We start from the raw sequence: 24,576 nt of genomic DNA, 5'->3' as shown, positions 1-24,576 counted from the left end.
CCTTCTGAGCATTTTATATCAAAGCACTCCCTTTACCTGCACAACAGCACAAATTTTCAGTGGCATTATTGTAGTTGATATTTTGCATCTGAATGAAGGATTCATTCATCTTAAGTAGTTATTCTGCTTTGGGAGGCCAAGGCCAGCGGATCACAAAGTCAGGAGTTTGAGAACAGCCTGGCCAACATAGTGAAACCCTATCTCTACCAAAAATAAAAAAAATTAGCTGGGCATGGTGGTGGGCACCTGTAATCCCAGCTACTTGGGAGGCTGAGGCAGGAGAATCGCTTGAATCCAAGAGGCAGAGGTTGCAGTGAACTGAGATCGCACCACTGCACTCTAGCCCGGGCGACAGTGTGAGACTCTATCTCGGAAAAAAACAAAAAAAAGTAGTTATTCTAGTGCAAGGAACAATTCAAGGAAGAGGAAAATGAGGAAGTTGAACAACTTTTCCCAGACAAGCCGTAGTGAACCCTTTAGAATCAGACACCATTTGTTGTCAGCCATAATCAGGCCACATTAAGTATTTTACATTTCATAATATGTGTGATCCTGTTCTTTTATCTAGGTAGCTATGAATTATTGTAGGTATAATCCAATTGACTGTTATAGAAATATGTATTTCTACTTTAATTTTAATTTTATTTATTTATTTATTTATTTATTTATTTTTGAGACAGAGTTTCACTCTTGTTCCCCAGGCTGGAGTACAATGGTGCGATCTTGGCTCACTGCAGCCTCTGCCTCCTGGGTTCAAGTGATTCTCCTGTCTCAGCCCCCCAAGTAGCAGGAATTACAGGCATGCACCACCACTCCCGACTAATATTGTATTTATAGTAGAGACGAGGTTTCACCATGTTGGTCAGACTGGTCTTGAACTCCTGACCTCAGGTGATCCACCCGTCTTGGCCTCCCAAAGTGCTGGGATTACAGGCATGAGCCACCACGTCCAGCAAAATACATATTTCTACTTTTAGATCCTTCACTTAGCAACTGAAGAGACTCTCAATTGTTATAAAAGAAAATCAAAAGAATAAACAGTGGGTTTTGCCAAAGGTATTCATGTGCAAAAATACTGTTCTACTTCTCCTCGAATGTTCTGTGTGCCAAGGCTAGTACTGAGCCAGCTTTAGGAAGCTTGGTGAATCCCATGGCCTCCAGCTCCATCCCTTGCCCCTGATTGTCCAGGAAGTGCAGGCCAATTGTTTGCCTTCAGTGCACTGTTGGTGCCGTATTTGTTTTGGTATCTCTGAGATAGTAACTACAGTGAATGTGGGAATAAATGTCAGGTTGTTAATGTTTTTGTTTCAGTTCACATCAAAAGATCTTTTTCAAGTGCTAATAGCTGCCAACCATTTACTCTTTATATAATTAGAATAAGAGTTTTTTTTATATGAAAAAATCTAGACAGGACACCATTCTTTTGTGGTGTATGGTTTATTTTACACAGTGCAAGGGAAATCAAGGAAATTGTGTTGGCCAGCAGTAAACAGAAAAGAAATCATCAGATCTTCAACAAAATAACCATTATCTGGAGCAAAAAGTTGTTTTGATCTGCTCCTATCCTAAATCAGCGTAGCATTCACCATCAGAAATGCAAGGGATCCCACGACACTTTTAAGTAGACATAAAACCCCTTTACACTTAACTGATATAATTTTTAAGAAACTTTTTCTTTTGAAATAATTTCAAACTTATGGGAAGTTTAGAATAAAATGAAGTTCTGTATACCCTTTTCTCAGAATCACCTAATGTTAACATTTTGCTATACTTACTGTTTTTCTGTCTCTATCTCACACCCCCATTGTGTGTGTATGTGTGTATATGCATGTATATTTGTGTGTATCTGTATTTCTTTTCTGAACCATTTGAGAATAAGTTGAGAATATCACGCTCCTTTACTCTTAAATATTTCAGGGTATGTATCCCAAGAACAAGGATATTTGTATACATAATCTTAGCACATTGATGAAAATCAGGAAATTTAACATTAGTACAATACCATGATCAAATCTGAAGACCTTATTTTAAAAATGTCAGTTGTCATAATATCCTTTATGGTGATTTTTTTTTTTTTTTGGCTCAGGATCCAATCCCAGGGTGCTTATTGTATTTATTAGCTTTTGTGTTTTTTAATAGTGAATGCCATTTATTTTGTAGTCTGTTCCTCAATTTGCATTTGTCTAATGTTTCCCCATGAGTGGATTCCAGGTTATGCATTTTGGACAGAAATGACACATCGATTATGTCGGGTCTTCCTCAGAGCCTAACATCAGTAGGCACTTTGTCCTGCTATCTACTAGGCTTCTCTACTATGCCATTGATATTTTTCCTATCTTTGTAAACAACAAATATGATTTTTTAACAACAAGAGGCATTTTGTTTTAAAAGTTGTTTCTGAATTTTGTCAAAGCCCTTTTCTGCATCTATTGAGATAATCATGTGGTTTTTGTCTTTGGTTCTGTTTATATGCTGGATTACGTTTATTGATTTTTATATGTTGAACCAGCCTTGCATCCCAGGGATGAAGCCCACTTGATCATGGTGGATAAGATTTTTGATGTGCTGCTGGATTAGGTTTGCCAGTATTTTATTGAGGATTTTTGCATCAATGTTCATCAAGGATATTGGTCTAAAATTCTCTCTTTTTGTTGTGTCTCTGCCAGGCTTTGGTATCAGGATGATGCTGGCCTCATAAAATGAGTTAGGGAAGATTCCCTCTTTTACTATTGATTGGAATAGTTTCAGAAGGAATGGTACCAGCTCCTGCTTGTACCTCTGGTAGAATTCGGCTGTGAATCCATCTGGTCCTGGACTTTTTTTGGTTGGTAAGCTATTAATTATTGCCTCAATTTCAGAGCCTGTTATTGGTCTATTCAGAGATTCAACTTCTTCCTCGATTAGTCTTGGGAGGGTTTATGTGTCCAGGAATTTATCCATTTCTTCTAGATTTTCTAGTTTATTTGCATAGAGGTGTTTATAGTGTTCTCTGATGGTAGTTTGTATTTCTGTGGGATTGGTGGTGATATCCCCTTTGTCATTTTTTATTGCATCTATTTGATTCTTCTCTCTTTTCTTCTTTATTAATCTTGCTAGTGGTCTATCAATTTTGTTGATCCTTTCAAAAAACCAGCTCCTGGATTCATTGATTTTTTGAAGGGTTTTTTATGTCTCTATTTCCTTCAGTTCTGCTCTGATTTTAGTTATTTCTTGCCTTCTGCTAGCTTTTGAATGTGTTTGCTCTTGCTTCTCTAGTTCTTTTAATTGTGATGTTAGGGTGTCAATTTTAGATCTTTCCTGCTTTCTCTTGTGGGCATTTAGTGCTATAAATCTTCCTCTACACACTGCTTTGAGTGTGTCCCAGAGATTCTGGTATGTTGTGTCTTTGTTCTCATTGGTTTCAAAGAACATCTTTATTTCTGCCTTCATTTCATTATGTACCCAGTAGTCATTCAGGAGCAGGTTGTTCAGTTTCCATGTGAACAGGCAACCTACAGAATGGGAGAAAATTTTTCAAACCTACCTATCTGACAAAGGGCTAATATCCAGAATCTACATGAACTCAAACAAATTTACAAGAAAAAAACATACAACCCCATCAAAAAGTGGGCGAAGGATATGAACAGAGACTTCTCAAAAGAAGACATTTATGCAGCCAAAAAACACGTGAAAAAATGCTCATCATCACTGGCCATCAGAGAAATGCAAATCAAAACCACAATGAGATACCATCTCACACCAGTTAGAATGGCAATCATTAAAAAGTCAGGAAACAACAGGTGCTAGAGAGGATGTGGAGAAATAGGAACACTTTCACACTGTTGGTGGGACTGTAAACTAGTTCAACCATTGTGGAAGTCGGTGTGGCGATTCCTCAGGGATCTAGAACTAGAAATACCATTTGACCCAGCCATCCCATTACTGGGTATATACCCAAAGGATTATAAATCATGCTGCTATAAAGACACATGCACACATATGTTTATTGCGGCACTATTCACAATAGCAAAGACTTGGAACCAACCCAAATGTCCAACAATGATAGACTGGATTAAGAAAATGTGGCACATATACACCAGGGAATACTATGCAGCCATAAAAAATGATGAGTTCATGTCCTTTGTGGGGACATGGATGAAGCCGGAAACCATCATTCTCAGCAAACTATCGCAGGGACAAAAAACCAAACACCGCATGTTGTCACTCATAGGTGGGAATTGAACAATGAGAACACGTGGACACAGGAAGGGGAACATCACACACCAGGGACTGTTGTGGGGTGGGGGGAGGGGGAGGGATAGCATTAGGAGAGATACCTAATGGTAAATGACGAGTTAATGGGTGCAGCACACCAACATGGCACATGTATACATATGTAACAAACCTGCACATTGTGCACATGTACCCTAAAACTTAAAGTATAATAATAATAAAAAAAGATATATATATATATATATATATATAAGTTGTTTCTATGCTAGGGTATATGTAGAAATACAGAATAAAGCAACTTGAGCCAAGGACTGAGGAGAGTACCTAGGTTCTTCTCTTTGGGCTTTAGAGATCACGTGAAATCTTTTTTCCTAGTAGAGATAAAGTAACTCAACACTAGTTTTCCTTACTGGGAGAAACACCTGATGGAATTTAAGTTGCCTCAAGAAAATGTCATTGTTTCCCATTTAAGCAAATCAGGAATTTACCAAATTTGTTTTATAGTTGAGCTAGCCGGGAACAATTGGTGTGGTGACCAAAGAACAGAGTTGAAAACTTCCAATTTCTTATTTATTTCACTTCATTTGTATTGACATAGTAAAATACTGTAGGATGCATATGTCTGTCATTTTCTCTTCTAATTCCACTATGAAAACAACTTCAGTGGAGAATCACCCCTAGAATCCTTGAAATAAAGATTCTTATAAAGTAATAGAAGATACAAGAAACGTTGAAAATTAGGACTGAGATTCTCAAATTTAATGGATTAATGTTTCTTCTATCATTTTCAGAAGTATAATCAACAAATATTTCCTAATAAACTTAGATAACATCAAATATCACATATTATTAATCCCAGTAGTATCAAAAAGGAAAAAGTGTTTCATGTAAATGTCTCAGTCAACAGGATCTGTAGGCTCTATGAAGTCTCTATTCCATTAAGCTGTAATATGGTTTTATTGCTGGACATCACTGGCTGAAGCTATATGTTCTGAGGTTAAATCTTGCTATTAAATGCCCAAATTGTTTCTCACTTTTGTCTTGCATCTAAAAAAAAAAAACCTGCTATTTGGGGGAATAGTTCTATCCAAAGGCAGTGGCATTTGTACTTTCCCATTTTCTTGGAGAATAATTTACAGTCTTTCTATAATCACCTTTTCTATGGTGACACTGGTTGAGAGGCGAATTTTCAGTCTTAGGAAGTGTCCTTACCCCAAAGCTTTTTACCTTAGATGGATATATTTCAAAAAAAATTTTGTAAATATAAAAGGAAATGTAATAAAAAGGTAAACAGTCAGAAATGAGAAATAGTGGGTATTTTTTAAAGCATAAGGACAGAAAAGCAATATTTTAATTTGAGACTGAAAACAAATAATTTTATGAGAGTTTTATTTTCCCTGTATGTATATGAGAGAGAGGAAAAGAGAAAGAGATCTTTGACAAATCTTTATTTCTATGTTTCAAAGTTATTCAGCTGAATAATTAAGATCTGGCTTGTCTTCCTCCTCCACTAGGACATGGTCATGTTTAAGATGAATAACCTTTAGTGGATCCTTTAATGGTCTTTAAGAAAAATTGTCATATAAGCAAGGAATTAGCATACATTAAACTAAAATACGTAAGGTCATAATCTACTTACAGTTTTTAAGTTGTGTGGCATTTGCTTGGGATGGTGGGAACATACAGAGCAAGAGGCATCTACTCCTGGGAATTTGAGATTGTTCACTAAACTTTATTCAAGCTTTAGGCACAAATCAATATCATCAGAGTTCAATGCCTGGATCAATGCAGTATAACATCCAGTGACAGCAATAATTACTAATCACTTGCTGCTGATGTGAAGGGAAAGCAGAATCCATTTTATTTAGCATAAGCAGTTTTTGAACATTCACATTTGGGTTTAGTTACTTTGCAAAATGAACAAAAACTGAACAGCAGCAATATTACGCAGCTTGCATTAAGCATCAACATTCTGTTGATATATATAGTCTAAGTAATTTGTGAATTTCATTTATTTCTCTGTAATACTGTATTCAAATTGCATTACCTTCCCAGGACTGTTAACATACTCTTGATGGATTGATTTTTTTTAAATTGCTATCACTTCCAAATAGACTTTCTTAGTGTTTTGTAGTCATTTCAATGAATCTTTGGTCTTGATAACAATCTGTTTTAGATGAAATTACATTATGTCCTATGTTTACTCAAATCTTAAGAAGGACTTTATCACAAAACTGGAAATTAGAGGGAAATAATCTCTCTTGAAAAACAGATTAGAATTATGCCAGTGATAGGTACCCAGAGACATTTAGTTCCGTTTATTCTCTTAGCTTTGCTCATTGAGTCTTGAATTTTTTTTTTTGATTCAAACATATTCTTATATAAAACATACTCCCATAGGCAACATCTTGGAGAAAAAACAGTACATATCAGCCTGGTATGTCAGAGAGAGTTACTTTCCCCACTTTTACCTTGAAGGAGAATATCTAAATCTCCAAGGGCACTGGTGTAAAAATGAAATCCCAGATAGTCTGATATAAATGTTTCCTAAATTGTCTTTGAAAACTTTAATCATTAAATGATTAGTTTTGCTATTTTTATTAAAGCTTTGGATATTATCAGAGGAATAACTGTAAATATAAAGATTAGTCCATTCTAATCTTCAACCACAGTCGAGCTCACAACATTCATCAACCACAACTTTGGGCTTAGTCAGCTCTATTTTTTCATTTATTTGAAGAGGTTATATCGGCAGGACTTATTAGATAGGGCTGATGCCCTGGTTTGTAGTTTAGGTGACTGAATAGAACCTGAAAAACAGAAATAGAGAAGCATGTTTAAAGTAAGCGATGATACATTACTTTGAACTTTGTTGAGTTTGAAGTTTCTACAGGATATTCAGGAGGAAATATCTAGCAGGCAGGCAGTTCTACATGTCCACTCCTGTTGATTTAGTTCAAGAACTGTCTTCTCTGGAAAACTTTCTTTTTTTTTTTGAGACGGAGTCTTGCTCTGTCTCGCCCAGGCTGGAGTGCAGTGGCGCATTCTCGGCTCACTGCAAGCTCCGCCTCCCGGGTTCACGCCATTCTCCTGCCTCAGCCTCTCCGAGTAGCTGGGTCTACAGGCGCCCGCCACCACGCCCGGCTAATTTTTTTTTTTTTTTTTTTTTTTGTATTTTTAGTAGAGAAGGGGTTTCACCGTGGTCTCAATCTCCTGACCTCGTGATCTGCCCGCCTCGGCCTCCCAAAGTGCTGGGATTACAAGCGTGAGCCACCGCGCCCGGCCTGGAAAACTTTCAGTGATCACCCAAGGTGAGTTGGTTACTCCTTTATTGTGCTCTCACAATAGTTTGTTTCTCTATTACTGCTCTTATCATCCTGTATTATCTTTTCTGCTTATGGTTCTGCCTCCACCACTAGCTGTAAGGTTCTTGAAGGCAGATATTGTGTCCTGTTTATTTTTGAAACATATAAAATCAAATATAATGCTTAACATACAGAAGGCACCAAATACATTTGGCAAGTGAATAAATAGATAAACATTTCTCTAAAGCTTTGAAGGTTTGTTTTTAAATTCTGTAGATGCAAAAAGGCCATTGCCATGACTACTCCAGGTCAGTTAAGAGATTCAAAGCACCTGATGTAGATAAGAATTATCATAAATCTCTGTACTCCTAGACTTTTTTTTTTCACCTAAAACACATTAATCTCAAGTGACAAAGCCACTTTAGCATTCATTTGCATATAGCACTACTTGTGTTATCAAGGCCGCTTGCAACTAGCAAAAGTCATTTATGCCGTTTGCAGCTTATGTTCACAGGGAATTTTGAATCTTTGTAATCCATTTGGCTGTAAAAGGTTTTTATGTTTAGAAAACTAAATTATGAGAATAGCAAGAGCAGGAATAATGTGGTTTGAAGATAACAGGAAGCAATGGATAAAAAGAAAGGTGACCGTAGCCTTTTGGAAGATGAGAGAAAGTTGAAGGCAGAAGAGATCAGGGAGCTCAACCTGGGAGTTTTTAAAACTTATTCTATAAAAGGATTGTGGAGAAGATAGACTCATATTAAATCTAGGGCTGATTTATGACTGGGGTGTGAATGGTTCTGTCAATCAGTGTTCCATCTGAAAATGGAAAGTACACTCAAGGTGATTTTAATCAGGATTTATTTACAACAGGTTGAGTGTGAATACAGCATTACCACAAGGGAAAATGCAGGAACTTGGAGACAGGTGGAACATTCCTAGGCTTGAAGAAATGAGCGAGAGGAGTCAGTTGCCTGAACCTGGAAGGATAGAGAGCTTCAGTCAAGGGGCATGCCCAGCCCAAGACAACATTGCAGACAGATATCAAAAGTAACAAATACCCGACCCTTACTCTTCTTCCTTGTCCTCTGCCCCAGTCTGCTAATCATGTTCCCCATTGACGGTCTTCAACTCGAAGCCAGAAGTCACAGGAACCCAGGTGATATGGTCGTTATAGGTCAGTTTTCCTGGCTGAGGACAGATGGAAAGGGTGCAGAGCAGATCTAGAAGGACAATAGGAAAACAATCATTTATCACAGTGGACGGAAGCAAATGATAATCTCTGCCATTTCCAATACATTGCCAACTTCATAAATATTTGTATTTGCTTTCTATTATAACACTTGTCTGTAAAATATACCTTTATTGGCAGAAATTCAGCCCTCCAAGTTGTGAAAAGAAATTCGGTTCACCAAATCATGAACAAGTCATTTCATTAAGTCTTAGTCACAAATATCCCAACTTTCCAGATCTGGGAGTTGAGTAGTTCTCATTGCATTACCCCTGATGCCAAAGGATTGCTCAGGATCTTTTATGGTGTATGCTAAACTGCAGCGGCAGGATGTTCCAACACTCTGGCTGAACTTATACTGAGTAAGCCTGGATTTAAAGTTCTGTGAGAGGCGTACATGCAGGTGATTCATAGCCACTGTCTTCTAGCAGTCACAATTGTGCAGAATTGGCAGTTCTTCCTCAATTCTGGGGGATTCTTAGGATTGTTCTAGTGTAGCAGTTGGCTCTGATAAAGACATTATCAAGGAAATGTGTAAGCCATTCCCTTGTGAACACACATTAGGTTGGTTGACATGGGAAAGATTTACTAATTTGCTGATTGCTCTTGGACATTAGCCAGTTGCCAGATAGAACTCAACTGCTAAGTTCTTGTTTCAATTTTTACCTGAAGGACTTTCAAAAGTCTCTGCTTGTTTGATCCTACCTACAAAATCCCATTATTCCAAACATAACTACCTGTAAATTTGGGATATCATATCTCATAGGATTGTTCTGAAGAGTAAACACATTAATGCATGTGGCACACTTAACAGAGTGCCAAAGAGGTAGCTATTTTTTATTTTATTAATTTAATATTACTATTATTGTTATTAGCTAAGTGCTAGTCTCATTTTAGATCTCTCACCAATATCTCTTTATTTCAGACATTCTGCCTTGACTTATGTAAGAAACCCCTGATTTATCCATCTTAGTTCTGCATATACCAGTATTTAACTCACAAATTCAAGGCAGGCAGTCCATGAACTGGTACATGATTACTTGTGGCCAGGAGGCAGGATAATTATAGACCTGAATCTATTTGTCTGGTATCCAAAAGCTCAGTACTGACTATTCCAGAGTTAGAGCCCAAGTAGGTAAGAGACATTACATCCCAGAAAATATGGCTAAGCCTTAAATGCAGGGTGTTTAGGTACTTCCTGAGTGACTGTTCCATCCAAGATGTACCTGGTTTCAGTTCATAGGTACATGGGGAAATGGGTTGGCGAGATAGAAAGTGCAGAATCTTTCAGCCACTATTGTGCTGGAGCTGGAAGTAAAATTGCAGTAATTTGGTTTTCCAGAGAAATGTGAGATGCTGGCACTTGCTAGTGAGGGACATGCATGAGACAAAATTAAGGATTAGAGACAGGTTTTGAGGATTAGGGAGCCAGTGTCCTCATAGACCATTTGCCTTAAGTCTTCTGCTGTCATGCTGGATACTACTGATGGAATTTTTTTGTCGGAGGGATGAGGTTGGGGCACTACTGCGCTCAAGAACATAGTCTCGTAATTCTTACTGATGGCCTGAACACAAAGAGCTACTATACTTTGTGGCCACCCTCTCCTATATGCTAACCAGTGGAGCTGGACCCGTGTCTTTGGCCCACTGATGGCATGAGGGGAACTTAAGCAATATTTTGGTTTTAGGTGTTTTTTGTTTGTTTGTTTGTTTGGTAATTGTTGTCTACTGTTTCCAACACTCATATGTTCCCTGGGAAGAGCTTCTCAGCATGTAAACTAATTGTTGCCTCTCCACAAACATGAACAAACTCCTGTCTATCTTAGTAGGGTTACTAGATTCTTGCCTGCAGCCTGAGTTCTTGAAAAGAACAACATGGAGATGAAAAGGTATAGTTTCTATTTAGCAGTTATCTTCTCACCTCTTAAAATGTATCTTTACTTAGATCTAAAGGCAGCCAAAATAATGAAAATTGTTTTAAAATGTGACTAATTTTGTTCTAGATGTATGTATGCATGGGTAAACATACATGCTGGTTCTTCTTGAGTTAACAATGAAAAATTATCTTTGCCTTGAATTATTCTAATGCAATGAAAGGTGAAACTTTTACTGTTTGATGATGTAAATAGTCTTTTCAAATCACTCCCAGAGAAAAAGTTTATTAGCTCTTCCTTGAGGCCTTTAAAGATTGCTAGTTTTCTTTGTTTATATCTCTCAGGGCATTAGCTTCTAATATGATGGTATTTTCTCTACCCTAGATATAAAAAACTTTGAAGCATGATACATTCATGTTTTCACTCAAACATATATAAGATTTATCTTTATTTCTTTGTTTCCATTTTTCCAAATAGATGGAAAGTCTACAGTTGTGAGAATAGGAAATGTGTGATTCTATTGAAGCACTCCTCACATTCCGCGTACTTTTTCTGTTTGGTTTTAGAAATAACTCATAATTTTATCTTAGCCAATAACATCCATATTAACTTCTGTATATTGTGGTTAGCTTAAAAGGATAATATTTTTTAAAAAAGGATAATATTTAAGCTTATATTATTGAGTAATCAAGATGGTTTGGTACCATATTAGGAAAAATGGAGATAAATTTTTCAAACAGCTTCATGATATCCTGGGCAGCCAAGTTGCCATCATTTGCTACGGCTGCCAAAGAGCTTTGTGGTCTTTTGTTTTTTGGCCTCTTGGTTTTAAAAAATAAGAACTGAGTTTCACAAAGGTGAAATGATTTTTTTTTTTTTTAATGGTCACGGAGCTCGATAGTGCTTCTGGGAAGGGTGATTCACAGTCTCTCAAGTTTTAGTTCACTGTTTCCTCTGTATGACCACACCATTATCAGAAACTAAGGAGTTCTAGAACTTCAGTGGTGTTTACTAGGGAGGAAAAACCTTAAGGTTTAAGGTCTTTGAAATCAAAAATCAATGAATGAAAATTTTCAGAATTTTGGAGGTTTGATTAAATTATTTGGTGATGATTGAAAATATAGGTCTATTATTATAATTGAGGACTTAAGGGAAAGAAAGCAATTGCAATTAATCTGAATAGAATTAATTACTTTTTCTTGTAAGAAAGTGGTGTCTCTGTGGCTAGGTTGTAACTTCTTAGAAAATCCGGGCGCAGTGGCTCATGCCTGTAATCCCAGCACTTTGGGAGGTCGAGGTGGGCGGATCACTTGAGGTCAGGAGTTCGAGACCAGCCTGGCCAATACGGTGAAACCGTCTCTCTACTAAAAATATAAAAATTAGCCAGGTATGGTGGTACGTGCCTGTAATCCCAGCTACTCAGGAGGCTGAGGCAGGAGAATTGCTTGAACACAGGAGGCGGAGGTTGCAGTGAGCCGAGATCGTGCCACTGCACTCCAGCCTGGGTGAAAGAGCGAGACTCTGTCTCAAAAGAAAAAAAGGAAGGAAGGGAGGGAGGGAGGGAGGAAATAACTATTTTATACTACTTGGCATCTTGCCAAGCACCCAGAAAAGTTCTATACACATTGTAGGGTGTGTACGAATATGTGATTGATGAATCAGGAAGAACTGAAAAGTAAAGAACTAATGTCAGTGTGCTTTGCCCAGTAAACAATTCACAGACTCCTATAACGGCTTTGGGAGGGTCTTGTCAATCTGAAGCCAGGTAGCATTACTGTATTCTGAGGTGTATACGTGTGTGTGTATGTGTGTGTGTATTAAACTAACATTTATTGAGAGTTTACAAGATTTACCCTCTGTTAGGTATTAGAATTGGGTTATTTTATTTAATCTTTATTACTCTCCTAAGAAATGCATTTTAAAACAAACCGCTCCCCCCCCACCCCTCACCAAAAAAAAAATGCGCATGGCTATCTCCTGCTCTAGGAAAGAGACGCAGATGCCCATTATGCCAACATGGTGAGAGTCTGGACTTACCAGAAAATCCAGAAGAAGTTTTCCCTGAATAAATTTGAAACAAATTGTCCAGTTTATAATGATCTAAAATGTTACAAATGACAGGAAATCTTTTAAACTTTTCTTAAATATAAAACCAATAAAGACATAGATTTTTAAAAATTGACAAAATTATACATATTTGTCATGTACAACATGATGTTTTAGAATATATATACACATTGTAGAATGGCTAAATTGGGCTAATATGCGTACTACCTCACATAGTTTTCAATTTTGTGGTGAGAATATAAAATCTACTCTCTTAGAATTTTTACAAATACAATATATTATTAACTGTAGTCACCATGCTGTACAATAGATTTATTGAATTTATTTCTCCTGTTTAACTGCAATTTTGCATCTTTTGACCTACATCTTCCCAACACCCTCTTTCACCACTGTCTCAGCCTCTGCTAACTACTGTTCTACTCTAGACTTCCACAAGTTCAACTTTTTAGTTAACAAGATTAGAAAATAAGTCCACACATACACGAGTTGATGCAAATTCGGGAGTGATGGTAACTAAAAGAAACATGAGATATGGTTTCTTAAGATCCTGAAAAAAGTCAAGCACACTGAGAAGAAATTTATGGCCCTTGACTGGTACCTGTAAAACTCTTATTTTGAGCACCTCAGCAACTATAACAATAATAAAAGCAACCTAGACATCAAGGTCAGCTAGTTGGTCTTTAAAAATATGAGTACCATACATAGCAAAGAAATTCAATTACAATAAAAATATTTATACCCAAACACATTCCACAGAAAATGTTTATTTAGTAAATGTGTTTTTCATTAAATGACCTCTCATATTACTGCCTGGAACAAAATATGTGCAATTTTCTCTTAATGACATCAAAATGGGACGTAACCATCTGCCTCATAGTATTTTCTATCAGTCATTTTTTATAATGAATGTAAAGTAATTTAAATGTCCCATATGATAATATTTATGATGTGGAAAGTAGTAGAATCTTTACATTCCGTGAATTTTTAATAGAATGGCTTCATGTCCACACGTGAATATCCTTGTTCACACGTCTCCAGCCTAACGTGGATGAGAGGATACTCTTGATGGCTTTTTCCTGCACTCCAATCTGCACCTTGTTTGGTTAAGCACTATAAAAAATGCTCTTATTCAGAATGTTGAGAAACAGTTCTTTCTTTCACAAAAGAATCACAACATTCTTTTTATTTTACCTGAAACTCATTCATCGCCATATGGACTAGAGCCCTGGGGACTTAATGAGCCTAGTGCAAAACAAACTTTGTGCAAACAGTGTTACACAGCAAGCTGGCATTTGCTCTAAGAGCATGGAATAAGAACCATGAGTCAGAAAGCACATTGCTTTTTCAGTTACTTCAAAAGAACAAGTACCTAAAAGAAGAAACTATCCCCCTAGGATAAAATGTTAAGTAACCAGCACCACACTGGTCATAGCATCACACAGTGGGTCTTCAGCAAGTATATGTTGCATTGAATTTGTTGCCTGAACTAAGATAAATGTTGGTGAAATGTGAAGGCGAAATGTGAAAAGCAAAACAAGTTCGCTTTTGAAATATGACCTCTTAGCCTTTACACAAGTTCATAATTGACTTAGCAGAATCCAAAATTACTATTTTAAAAATAACAAAATTATATTCATTTATTTATATAAATAGTTTTTCAAACAGGAGTGTGTCCATCAGCAGCAATATTAATCTGGATTTTATTAACCCAATGCCATGATTTCATTTTAACTCTCACCTCCACAACCAGTAATTAAGTACTTGGTGCTTTTCTCTATCTCTCTAGGCACTGGGATTTCCCTCAATACTTAATGGCCCTGTGAACTCTCTAATGACTCATTGCCAATGGGGTCCATACAGTAACTTTCATTGCCTCCACATCTCCTTCTCTCTATAAAAATGGAATTCATAAACGCAGGTGTGGAAACATAATTACGCACATAATGTTTTCCATCTCTTCCTAACAACTGCTTTACTTCATTCACATTGCAGCTTGTAAAGCTTTACTCTCAATGGAGCAACCCACAGGAGAACCTCACAGATGCTAAAAACACATACACACTATAAATTAATCTTTGCCACTTGAGAGCATTGAAGAAAAAGAAAAGAACTTGCATAGTCCAATGTAATGTATTAGACATCTAGTGACATGGCTTTATGTTTAAATTTATCTCAAAGTATACATACAGATACCAATTACCAACAGCAACAATGGAAAACTGATTCTTTCTGATTCATGTAGTCAAATAGTAAGTAGAGTTTACTCTGTTGTTTGGGAAAATGGCCACACTGTATTAAATAAATAGGACTGTATAACCAACCTATCTGAGAAATGATACATTGTGAATTTTTATCCATCCTGTTATTTAGGATGTGAAAAACATTCACATAAAATACCATATTTATACAATATAGATCAATTTATAAAGCACTCTCATGTACTTTATTTTCCTTAGTACTTACTACAACCCTGTAAAGTAAGTATTATCATAATCCCATGCCTGAAATTTGAGATGACAGGTCTAGTATCATTCCCTTGTTGAGTCATGAGGTCACAAATTATTTATTCATTCACTTATTTATACAATTAATACTTCTTGGGCATTAGAATTCATATCTTCTGATACTAATGTTTTAATGTTTCTATACTGCATAGTCTCTCAACACTGTGCTCTAAGATAACTCTTGGGTCACAGTTTTTTCTTGATATTCTGATGGCAAAAGAGGATTGGTGATTCTATACCCACTTCTTAATATAGTTTTGAATATCTAATGAGGTTACAGAGTATGACTATAATAAACAACTCATGGTGGTTCAACAAATTCTATCACGCTTATCAAATTTGAGTGAGAAAGCATGGCAGTAGAGGGAAACGTGGTAAAGAGTGCAATTGGATCTGTGCAAATTTGCTTATATTTTTATAAAGCTGAGGTTTTCATTCCGACACTGCCACTTTCTTTGACCAACATGTGGCACAAAACCTCATGATCAGGGAACACCAACAGTTATTTGTCTATGTCCCACCTCTGTGGACGCTAAACTAAAAAAACTAAAGGCAGCCCTGGACACGTGCACTATTTTCTTGTCTCTCAGTGTCGTAACTGCCATGATACCACGTGTGAGGCACCCCACAAGGCTGCCTGGGCATGTCTGAAAAAAAACATTTTCAGTACTATTTCTAAACTAGGGATAAATAAATGGCTTCAATCTTTAGAACTGTCAATCCAGCATATATACACACTCAAATTAACCAAGCAACCAAGAAGATATTTAAAAATAGTCTTGAAGAGTTCAGTGTTTATTCTCTGAGCAGGTTTTTCAAATTAGAAATTAACATTTAAGAGAAAACAAACAGAGGGTTGTGGCAAACCAGGGCTAAAAAAACCCACATTAGCACATGGTCATGTGGATTCTTTTTTCAGGAAAAGCATTCCAGATTCCACAGATTTTCAGTGGAAAAACAAAAACAGAATTCCCATCCATTTCCAAGTATGGCAAAGTGTGCACAAAACTTGTGTGTCTCTGCCCTGTTCCCTCAAAGCATAAATTGTTACCCTAATAAAGTACTCCCAGTGAACAGAGAGGACATTGCGGAAGGACCCAGAAATGTTTGATTCCAGCCTCACTACCACCAGTACCAACTCTGACAGCTGGATCCTCAGTTTCCTCAAGTGTAAAATGGGATAATAAATAGTTCCTTCTCTGCCACCTTCAATGGCTTTTGGTGAAGATTAAATTAGATAATACATGAGAGCCTCTAAGATGTAAAAAATGTTAGGAAAATTTATTATCTTAATCTTATTTTTATTCAATTGCTTTTTCTCACCTATTCTCTAGTATTTTGTATGAACAATACCCAATGTTGTGCTGGTAAACCTGCCCTCAGGGGAAAACACCCTGGTTCATGTTGTTTGCTGATATTTGTGGTGTAAATATTCTCACTATGGCCAATTTTTAAGGCACCAATTCACAAAATTTCTGACTATTTCATGATTGGCTCTCAGGAGCTGGTAGTGAACTGGCACCAGTGTAGCACTGGAACATCAAAGAATCTTCAGACTAGAGGAAGTTTTGAGAAAAATCATTTTGTTTGGTCTTAACTTTTGCTTACTTTTTCTTTTTTTACAGTGGTTTTAGATTCTTGCTGTATCCCTGAAGCCTCTTTTTCTATCTCCCTTATATACTAAATCAATTATGACTGCCTCCGGCTGTTGTAAAAATTGAAAACTGGCTGAGTATTTATTTGTTTTGTGACAAATACTCAAATAATATATGAATATCAAATACTGTGACAGTTATTCTAACGATACAAAAAAATCTTGTTTCATAAACCACACTAGAGATTAAATAAAACAACTTTTTAAAATGTGGGCAAAATATTAATATACATTAGAAAAGAAAGAAAATTCGTGCACTATATAACTTCCTTCTCCAATAGGGTGGAGGTAGTGGGATGAAAATATAGTGGGATTTTTCATCAGAAGTTCTGTGTTTAAATCTTACTGTGGCCGCTGCTCAGTATTTCATCATGGGCAAGTCTCCTCATTGATCTGAGATTTGTTTTTATCTTCTGTTTAGTGGAGACAACAGCATTAACTCATTCACTCTCCACATGAATTTGTTTTGGGGCCCAGAAGTATGTGGCAGGCTTTTGTAAAAATGAAGTACTAAACAAAAGTTAGTTACCACCACAAAGCAGTTGCTACTTACTGCAAGAAGAGAAATAAGCAAAGCTGTATTTTTAGGTGGGATGAAGAACATGGAGTAGTGGGGATTGATCTGATCTAGGTTGTAAGTCAGAGTAAGCCTTCCTGCTGTATTCACATCTAAGCCTTCTTGCTCTAGTCAAAACTAATCTGAGGGAGAAATTGAGACCTAGCTAGAGGATGAGATAGTTAGGGCGTGTGGGCAGTGGGAGTGGTATGTACAAGGACTTTATAAAGAAAAGACACAGGGTGACTACAGAGGACTGAAAGATCATACACAAAGATCTTTGGCCTTGGCCTTGCTGCCGTTATAATTAAATGTATACATATGCAGTCAGAAGGAAAAATAAAAGCAATCTTGCATCCTAAGATAACCACACTAGATACAAAAACACCTTGTTTAACAAGTCCCCAAGATGAATAAAGCCTTGGACCTCTTCTTGAAAATTAAACAACTTTATCCCTGACTTATATAAGCTTAATATCTGTAGATATATAATGATTCTTGAAGATATAATTATCAAGTGAGGATTTTTTTAGCAATGAATATAATAAATAGACTATTTTAAAATAAAGAATAGTGAGTAGCACATGTAGAAATTATAAGTGAGTTTTTGAAAATAGTCTTCCTTCCATCATGCTGGTTAAATATCTCTTAATGTGTTTTTGTGGTAGGTAAAAAGAACTTCAGGTACTTTTGGAACTTGACAATCTATATATAAACAGTTATTATTTGAAAAAGTTATATGGGACTAATGGAAAAAAAATCACACTCTAAAAAGTCTGGAGGAGTTTCTGAGACTCCTAAATATGACAGAGAATCTTACAGTGAACATCTCTCTTGCTGTAAAGGAAGACTTGGGATATTGAGAAGCAGATGGTTACTCCCAGTGATCTTGGGAACATTTGGATACCAAATGTTTGAGTAATACTGAGGTTCCCCAGAAAGGCATGAAGGAAAAAAAAAAACACATTTCTCATCCCCTGTTTGCAATAAGGAACCATTCTACCTCGTTGGTTGTAACTCTAAGCAGACTTCTGTGATCTGAACTAAATACCTGAATTTTTCACTGCTTCCTCATACAGCCACTTCCACACTACTGACCCTGGAGTAGATGATGTTGCAGGCAAATGAAATTGTATATTATTAGGTGAGCTTTAGTTGCAAATCTCTATCTGATTCTTTTTCCTAGGTAGCTGCCTGGATTAATCTCTGCCACTTATTCTGCAAATTACTAAATCTTACTAAACATAATTTTACTCTTCTATAAAATGGAAACATTGTCTCTCTCTTTACAAGAATGCCAGATGTCAAAAAGAGAACCTGTTTCCTTTAAGACCTAGAGATGAGCCTGCCGTAAGTCCCTCCTCCACATATTTTCGTCTCTAGACCTGAGTGCCAATCCATTCAAGCTTTGAGTGTTTCCAGATAAGAAGGAGGTACCTCCAGGACCTGTTCTACCCCATTAGCTACCCCAGAGATGGAGGAAAAAGAAAGTCACACAAGGGGAAGAATCAAGAACAAAGGATGATTTCTCCCCTAAGACCTACACAGAAGTGTTCTACTTGACTTCCCAAGGATGACAGTATGCTCTTCCAGCTGGTGTCTCCATTCCAACCATTTAAATGGAAGAAAAGGTGGACAAAAAAAAAAAAAAAACAAAGGAAAAGAATATGAAAACAGATTTTGCTCTCTAGTTCTACATATAATCCTTTAATCCTCCCACTAAAGGCTCTGCTCCCCACATTAGTGCCCCATTGCAACATATCAAGGATCACATTTAGTCTTGGGTCATTACAACCTCTCCTGAGATGGGGAGTGGAGGGAAGATGAGAGAAGAGGAGAGAGTCTTATGTTTCCCCAAGACTGAGTGAACAACAATCATGACTCATTCTCAGCTTGTTTTAAATAAACATAAAAAGAAATACAAATTGACCAAAATCTTTTTCTCCTAAACAGACAATATGAAACAAATACCTGTAGTATTTTTATGTTAACTAAAATAATGATACTTGTTTGAATTTGCAATTAATGCTAGAAGTTGCCTGAGAAACCAAAAGTAAAGGTATGCTTTTAAGTTTATTGAATACTTATCAATATGATCTGACACATTCAGAAACAGGCAAATGAAGGTTATTAGATATTTCATCATTCAAATAAAAATAGATGTGTAACAGGGGATGATACCCATATGTTAATATTACACAGTTTATTAAGACTGTCATGAGAGAGAACTATTCAAGACAAAATAAAAAAAGAAAAAGAAATAAAAGGGGAAAAAGAGAACCAGCATTAGAATGAAAGACAAATATTTTTATATTACATAAATGCATCCTATAGGCATGTATATAAGATATAGGTATTTCACTCCAATATATATGTATATTTGACCAGAAATTTAATAATCTTATAAATTACAGTGATATTGCGTGGGTAATAATAAGGCATCATAACTAACTACATAACCTCACAGAAGGATTGAAGTTTTTAAACTATTCACAAGTGTGCCAAATAAATAAATAAATAAATAAAAGTAGCTTGCTCAGGAAGCCCCATTCCCTATATAAAGGAATGAGGCAGAATATACACTTCAGAGCCTCTTTCAGGTTAACTTACTCTCATTGGGTTAATATTCTGTCAATCCAACTTTCAACTTGACTCTCTAAAGTTTCTCTTTTCTCTTCCTTCTCTAGAGGATGCTCAGGGACTATGGACAATTTCATATGCTAATGACTTTTGGAGAGGGCCCCTGGCTCACGTCTTCTCCTTTGGCTAAGCACGGTCTCTTACATGGTGTGTTGTGGTTGGCTGTATCTGCCTCTGAGCATCCCGCTGTGGTGTTCACTGTAAGGCTGATGTTCACTGGGTAAGGCTGCATCCCTGCCACAGTTTCCACTGGAAAGATCTCTGCTGTCTGTGGCCATTGATCTCAACTCCAGGCCTCTTTAGTTCTGCTAGTTCTCTTAGCATCTCCATATATCATAGCTATTACCACCATAAACAAAGAAAGTTGTTAGCAAAACAGCAAAGAGGCTAAATGTGGGTTTTAAGAGAAGAAGATAGATGCATATCTGGGCTCTCCCAATTTCAAGCTGTGTGAACTTGAGCTAGGATTGCCTCTTCTCTAAGAAGGGTTAGTTCATTTATTCAACATACACTTAGTGCCTACTATATGCTAGGCACCTTGTTGAGAGTTGGGAACACCGAGGTGAAAAAGAGATACAGTACCTACCCACACAGGGCTTAGAGTGTGATGAGGAAAGCCAGTGATATCTCTCCTGGAAAAATCTTAGAAACTTGGGATGGTAAGAGAACTGTTCTTATGGTCAAAAGATTGCCTCTCCAGTACTCAACAGGAGAGACCTATGATCAATAAATGGAATCACAGTGCCTCAGTCCATCCATAACAAAAACACCATAAACTGGATGGTTTATAAACAACAGAAATTTATTTCTCACAGTTCTGGGGGCTGCACCAGTAGACTCCATGTCTTGTGAGGGCCAGCTTTGTGGTTCATAGATGGTCATTTTCTCACTGTAACATCACATGGCAGATGGGGAGAGCTCTGGTCTCTTCAGCCCCCTTATAGGGCTCTAACTTCATTCATGAGTACTCCACTTTTGAATCACCTCCCAAGGCCCCACCTCCCAATACCATCATATTGGGGATTACTTTTCTACATACGAAGTTTGGGAAAACATAAACATTCAGTCTATAGCACACAGTAAGGTTGTTTTGAACTTAGTGACAGGAAGCTCTTTGACAATAAGTATAGTTGACCATTGAACAACACAGGTTTGAACTATGTGGATCCACTTGTTTGTGAGTTTTCCTCACCTCAGTTACCCCAAGACAGCAAGATCAACCCCTCATCTTTCTCCTCCTCCTCAGTCTCCTCAACATGCAGATGACAAGGATGAAGACCTTTATGATGACCTACTTCCACTTAGTGAATAATATATTTTCGCTCATGGTTTTCTTAATAACATTTTCTTTTCTAGCTTGCTTTATTGTAAGAAAGAATACAGTATATATTACATATAACCTACAAAATATGTGGTAGTCTATTGTTTATATTATCAATAAGAATTCCGGCCAACAGTAGGCTATTAATAGTTAAGTTAAATTTGGGGGAGTCAAAACTTATACTTGGATATTCGTTTTTCTTTCTTTCCGTCTTTTTTTTTGTTTGTTTGTTTGTTTTTGTTTTTTTTTTAGACAGGGTCTTGCTCTGTCACTCAGGCTGGAGTGGTGCAAGGGTGTGAGCAACATGGCTCACTGCAGTCTCAATCTCCCAGGCTCAACCACTCCTGCCACCTCAGCATCCTGAGTAGCTGTGACTACAGGTGCGCACTACCATGCCTGGTTAATTTGTTTATTTTGTAATTTTTGTAGAGAAGGATTGCTTGAGGCAGCATCACAATCATAGCTCACTGCAGCCCCAAACTCCTGGGCTCAAGTAATTCCCTTGCCTCAGTCTCCCTAGTAGGTGGGACCATAGGTGAGCTCCACTATACCTTTTTTTTTTTTCTTTTTGTAGAGACACAGTCTTGCCCAGGCTGACCTTGAACCTTGGATTCAAATGATCCTCTTCCCTTGGCCTCCCAAAGTGCCAGGATCATAGGCATCAGCCACCATGCCCAGCCTATACTTAGATTTTTTAACTGTGCCTGGGGTTGGTGCCCCTAGTCCCTGAGGATCAAATGTGCTTTCTAACTGCTGAACAGTGGGCCTCTTGAAATAGTAAGGTCACTGCTGGAAGTCTTCAGTAAGAGGTGGCATGACTGTCAGGAGGCTACAGGTCTAATTCCTGCAGGGGATGGGAAGCTGGGGTAGTTGGTTTGCATCAAGCCTTGTTCTTGCTATGATGGTGAGATGCCTCAGCAGGATGGTGGCATAATCAACAGGTGAGAACTTAATTATTAATGTCACAGTTGACCTGCTAGTTTCCAAGTACATCTATATGTGCACATTGAGCTCATTCCTAATGAGTGTGTATGTTTCTCCCTGTCTTCTCTGTTGTCAAGTAAGAGTTAATGTAAATTTTTCCTCCTGCCATTGCCAATTTACTATGCAGAGCTGAGGCTTAGGATAAAGAGGATGTTAGGAGGAAAAAAAAAAAAAAAAAAAAAAAGCAGCTGCCTTTGTGCTCCTAGGCAGAGAAAAAGCAGGCCAGACCAGTCAGAGGCAGGGGAAGAGGTGAACCTGGGGACAAGAAACAGATGGAATGTGAGGAGGGCACAGAGAAACAGATTTGTGAGAAATGCAAACGGGGTGAAGTATATGCAAAGTTGGAAGAAGTAAGGAGATGGTAGGGGAAGAAAATAAAAATAATGATGGAAACCAAGAAAGGAATTAGATAAAATCAGAGGGAGATAATGAAAAGCAAAAAGAGGGAATGCAAAGCAAAGGAGGAACAAGCACAATTTACTAAGCAATATTTTGGTTTTTATCAAGGGCCTTGTTCCCTGAGTAGGGAACAGAGCAAGAAGAGAACGTTTGTTACTGCAGGAGCCCTCCCTCCAAATGTCACAGTGCGGGTTATTGCAGATGAGCGTCTCTGGCAGGCCTGTCCCTGGTTCACCATAGGGCCACGTCTCTCTGTCTCTCTCAGCTTTCTCAGGGAGAGGTGGACTGAGAACTTCCTTCATGTCAAGCAAAATCTTTTTAGTACAAGCATAACTTTTTAATGAGTAATTTAATGAGTAAATATTCCTTAACCTCTGATTATTGTTCCAGGCCAGATAGCACACAAGTTTCTTTCTTTTTCTTTTTCTTTTTATTTTTTTTGAGACAGTCTTTCTCTGTTGCCCAGGCTGGTGTGCAATGGCGTGATCTTGGCTCACTGCAACTTCCACTTCTCGGGTTCAAGCAATTCTCCTGCCTCAGCCTCCTGAGTAGTTGGGATTACAGGCACGCGCCACCATGCCCTGATAATTTTTGTACTTTTAGTAGAGATGGGGGTGTCACCATGTTGGTCAGGCTGGTCTCAAACTCCTGACCTCGTGATCCGCCTACCTCGGCCTCCCAAAGCGCTGGGATAACAGTCATGAGCCACCTCGGCCGGCCACAAGTTGCTTAATGATAGTCATTGGGTTACACATTCAGTCTGTTCAACTGAATGCAGCATAAAAAGTGTAATGTTGCCGGGCGCGGTGTCTCACGCCTGAAATCCCAGCACTTTGGGAGGCCACAGTGGGCGGATCACGAGGTCAGGAGATCGAGACCATCCTGGCTAACACGGTGAAACCCCATCTCTACTAAAAATACAAAAAAAATTTAGCCGGGCATAGTGGCGGGCGCCTGTAGTTCCAGCTACTCAGGAGGCTGAGGTAGGAGAATGGCGTGAACCTGGGAGGCGGAGCTTGCAGTGAGCCGAGATCGCGCCACTGCACTCCAGCCTGGGCAACTGAGCAAGACTCGTCTCAAAAAAAAAAAAAAAAAACTAATGTTTATGGTTCTGCTGATAATAACAAGAAGTATTACTTGCTTTATTTAACAGGGGTAGATCATTCATTATAAAGAAATCAAAGTAACTGATTTTCTGTATCTTGTGATTCTCACTAGCCCTTCTTTTGGTGGACCAGATGCAGACTGGTCTTCCTGGGCATCATTTCCCGACCTGGGAGATAGAAAACCAGAAAGAACAGCTGTGGCCGTAAGCAGGAAGTGAAAAATAAATCTGATGGGATATTATCCTAGCCCAACTAGTAATTTTTTTAAACACTGAGATTTCTCCGTTGTCATTCTTGTCTTTATAATTCATTAATGGCATTTTGTTCAGCATCTTGTGTTTCGTCCCTTTGTTCGCCATTAATCCTCATATTTCATATATGTCAGATTCTCTGACACATGGAGCTGTGATAAAAACTCATCAAAGCCCTTGTTATGCTGTATTTCTACGCACTGAGCTGTTGTCATCTGTTACTCTATAAGCAATCTCTCTCCATAGCTCACTCCACCCCTCTATCATTTATTTTTGACTCAATATCTACTACATTTTGTGTTTTGTTTTGTTTTTATTTTGAGGAAATAATCTTATCAGCTTATTCACAAAATCTATTAGTAAATCTTAAGGGAATGTTAGGATGCATTTAGAGTTATATTTATTTTAAAGTTATCTTCATTCACAAATATCATTGACAACCTTAATATGTGGAAATAAGATGAATAAAAGT

The sequence above is a fragment of the Gorilla gorilla genome, chromosome 7 (assembly GCF_029281585.2).
Source record: "Gorilla gorilla gorilla isolate KB3781 chromosome 7, NHGRI_mGorGor1-v2.1_pri, whole genome shotgun sequence".
NCBI classification, from domain to species: Eukaryota; Metazoa; Chordata; class Mammalia; order Primates; family Hominidae; genus Gorilla; species Gorilla gorilla.
Note: the sequence above shows the minus strand (reverse complement) of the source record.